The 4,196-nt window shown below is 38.4% G+C and overlaps 1 protein-coding gene across 1 annotated transcript in view; it reads right to left on the bottom strand.

The window, feature by feature from the left end:
- The window catches only part of LOC110450914, a 6,001-nt gene extending 4,213 nt beyond the window's left edge, over window positions 1-1,788 (bottom strand). The window contains exon 1 of the mRNA XM_021498709.1: window positions 1,720-1,788. The gene's annotated coding sequence lies outside the window, so the exon portion shown is untranslated. The remainder of the gene's footprint in view (window positions 1-1,719) is intronic.
- Window positions 1,789-4,196: the final 2,408 nt, after the last annotated feature.

Raw genomic sequence — 4,196 nt, forward strand, 5'->3', positions numbered from 1 at the left:
GGTCAAATATGTGAAAAACATTAAATAACTTCTTCTGAATAACCAAAATGCACAGGGTGATGATATTTGGCCAGTAGCATACTAGGATGAAGGGCTACAAAGTTTGTTTAAATGTATGACCTTGAATCATATTCAAGGTCACAAGGAGCAAATATGTTCAAAATATTTAAACAACTTGTTCTGAAAAACCAAAAGGCTCAGGATGTTGATATTTAGTCAGATCAAGGACTACTATGTTTGTTAAAGTGAATTATTTGACTTATATTCAAATTCACAGGGGTCAGATTTGTTTAAAATCTTTAAACGACCTCTTCTGAATAATCATGGGTCCCAGGATGTTGATACTTTGCAAGTTGCATACTGAGATGAAAGGCTATACAATTTGTTCAACATAATGACTCGGTCGACTTTCAAAATAACAGGGGTGAAATGTTTTAAAATCTTTTAACAGGTTCTCTTGAATGACTTAAATCATAAATACTGATATTTTGCCTGTAGCTTTATTTTAGATCACTTTTAAGGTTGCAAGTGTGAGATTTATACCAGGTGAGCGATGCAGGCCCATTGGGCCTCTTGTTTAATAAATCACATCTGCAATTGGCCTTTTTTTTTGAAATATTTGATTTTTAACCAAACAAATATAAAAATCAATATCTAATTATACAACGTCAAGATATAATCAAACTAAAGTAGCATGTGTTCCACAGTGGTCCGTTTAATTTGATTGATTTGTATCTTTCTCGCAACAGCCAGGGTCATATGAGACCGGGTGCTTAGTGCGACACCACTGGAAACAGAAATTAGATAGAAAAGAAAGAAAACATGAAAGAGCAATGGGAGCAACATATCAAGTGTTGTCTTTTCCATGTCTCCGTCGCAGAAGACACGAAAAACAACCTCGATTCTGCAGGAGGTTACGCATTAGTCGCCTCTTACGATACACANCTCCCGACCCCCCCATCCCACCCCCCGATATCTCCCAGGTAGAAGTTGAAGTTAGAGAAGAAACCACCCGCGATTCTGGAGGGCCTCTTAGGATTCTATAGTTGGATGCATCAGGCTTGAATTGTACACAGACATACTTTTTCTTACTTGCGTTTTTCGCATTTACTACCGCGAAAATAACCAAACTCGATAATATAGATTTCAGGTTCATGTGTTTGCCTACAGCGCCAAAGGATGGGGATGTTATTATGTCAACAGACAATTCCAAGAACATGTCGGTCTTAAGTCTGCTATATAACAACGCAAAGTGTTAAAACTAAACACATATACAAACAACTGACGTTAGTGCAACGATGCATAAAAGGTAGGTCTGTCACACGTACTCGTTGAAATGACGACACGCCAGCAACATAAATATAAATGTTAATCTATCTACGTGATTATATGTAAACACGTTTTTAGTGTTGAAAATACTGCATAGCTGAGGGAGATTGTTCGTGTGAAGTGTCAGAACGGTTCATTCACACACCTTCGATAACATTCATTAGCATACCATTCGAGTTTCACTGGCATCATATATCCCCTATAGCTTATAGATCAATGTATGACACACACAGCACATCTTAAATTTGATAATAGGTACAGTTTGCCGAAATGAATCATAAATCCTAGATTTACACAAAGACATAGGAAATGTATCATTTCGAAGCATGAATATTAGCCACTAAGTTAACATTTTATCCAGAGATACAAGGATTTAGCAGCAAAATGTACCTTTTCAATCGTGGTCCTCCTATAGCTAGCTCCTCGCCTCACAGTATCGGTGTATACTGGGAGATTATATACACCTACAATATATACACTATATTTAAATGGCATGGTCCACTGGAAACGTTTTATCATACCTTCACCCATCATTGACACAACATGTACCCCACATGATCACTTTACTGTATAGTCCCTGCAGGTAGGGCGTAAGAATTGTACTTGCTACATGATCGTAAGTGGCGATTAAATTTGGGATCTTTTCTTTTCTCTTCTCTATAAACAACTTTCTTCTTCCTAATGTCTCCATTGACAATGCCTCACCTTTGGCCTTTAGTTGAGCTTTCGCCCCTATGAGGAAGGCTCTGGGTTCTGTCCCCTGGCCTAGACATACCAAAGTCTGTAAAAATGGTAGTTTCTACTCCTGCTTAACGTTCAGAAATTTAGGAGTGGGACGACTGGTTCGCCCGTTGTCAGTGTAATGTGATCGGGTGGGGTGACCTGCTGAGTGTATTCGGCAGTATGTTTCAGTGAGGTAGCACTATAAAGTCGGGTCAACCAAGACTGTTTTCTTCTTTCCAGATATTCTACAATAAATTATAACAACAGGGCTATCTACGATGATCATTTCAGACTTCGACAAACCGACAACCATGCAGTCTGCCGCTTTACAGAGCTTATCCCCGTCTCCCTGAAAACAGGCGGCACTGCTAATGTCATGACTATCATAAACACTTGCATTGTACGCTGTAACTATTTACAAACCCTTCCATAACAAGAGATCCCAGAAGGCACCCTCCATCATAGAATCTTTATTTGATCCACAAAAGATGATCTTTTACCTTCGTTGCTATTTATTTTCCTTACAGGTACTACCCAATATTACTCAGTCCATGCTGGAAATCCTAAACAGGAATCTTGTACGTTAACAGTCTTGTTATGTTATATGTTATTTGCCACTATGACGAATGTTGTTTTATAAGAATTGCATGACTATATGCAAAATCTTACATAATTGTAGGCGGATTGGTCGATTGGTTAACACTTCGGTCTTCCATGCAGGGGTTCGATTCTCGACGTCGACGCACGCTTTGAATATTCAGAGAAAGTGTTTCTTCCTGCACACACAATTCCAACAACACAAGTGGAGTATAAAATGGTCTGGGGTGGATGTTGCGGTATCTGTGCAGTAGCATTCAAGTGAGGTGGCACTATAAACGATGCCGTTGGAAGCACGGTCCCACTACAAAGAAAACACAATACATCTCAAACACACATGCAGACATACACACATAGGGAGATATTAGCCAGGTGGTATAGGGCTAGTAGTTAGCGCCTGATAAGGCAGCTCCTGCGAATTCCTCAAATTTGTATTGATTAATGTATATGATAATTGTATGAGTTGTATATCTACGTACTGTAAAACACTTTGAGTGGCTTATGTAGCTAGATAGGGCGCTATATCAAATTTTTACAATAATAATTAGAATTAATGTCAGTGACTGACGAGTTCTTATTAGGGCCAGGGTTATTTTTAACAAGAGGCCTAATGGGCCTGAATCGCTCACCTGGTGCTAAATCCCACACTTGTAATCTTAAAAGTGGACTAAAATACAGCTACAGGTAAAATATCAGTGTTTGATTCAAAAGAATATATTCAAACATTTAAACATATGACCCCTGTGACCATGGCAGTGGAACAATGACATTAAGTTGAACAGACTGTATAGCCTGTTATCCACGCTTGCTTCTGGCAAGATATCAATACCCTCGATTTATGGTTATTCAGAACTTCTTAAAAGATTTCAACATATTTGACCCCTTTGACCTTCAATATAACTCATATACATGTAGATCATTCATTTGAACACACTTGGTAGCCATTCATCCCAGCATGTTACTGGCCAAATATTAACAACCTAGGCCTCTTGGTATTTCAGAAGTTATTTAAGGTTTAAAACATATTTGACCCCTGTGACTTTCAATGAAATCAAGGTCATTCATTCGAACAAACTTCGAAGCCCTTTTTCTTAGCATGCCACTGGAAAAATATCGTCATCGGAGGCTTTTCGGTTATAAAGAAGAAGTTGTTAACAGTTTTCAACATATTTTATCCCTGTGACCTTGAATATAAGTCAATGTTATTCATTTGAATAAACCTGGTAGCCCTTCATCTCGGCATGCTACTGGCCAAATATCATCACCCCAAGCCTCTTGGTTACTCAGAAGAAGTTCTTCATCCAAGCATGTTACTGTCCAAAAATCGTCACCCAATGCCCGATTGTTATTCAGAAGAAGTTGTTTAAAGATTTCTGACATATTTGACCCCTGTGACATTGAATATAAGTCAATATCATACCTTTGAACAAACTTGGTATCCCGTCATCCAAGCATGTTACTGGCCAAATAGCATCGCCCTAGACCTCTTGGTTATTTAAAAGAAGTTGTTTTAAGGTTTTGAACATATTTACCTCTGTGACCTTGAA

This window comes from Mizuhopecten yessoensis, unplaced genomic scaffold, assembly GCF_002113885.1.
Source record: "Mizuhopecten yessoensis strain PY_sf001 unplaced genomic scaffold, ASM211388v2 scaffold5547, whole genome shotgun sequence".
NCBI lineage: Eukaryota > Metazoa > Mollusca > Bivalvia > Pectinida > Pectinidae > Mizuhopecten > Mizuhopecten yessoensis.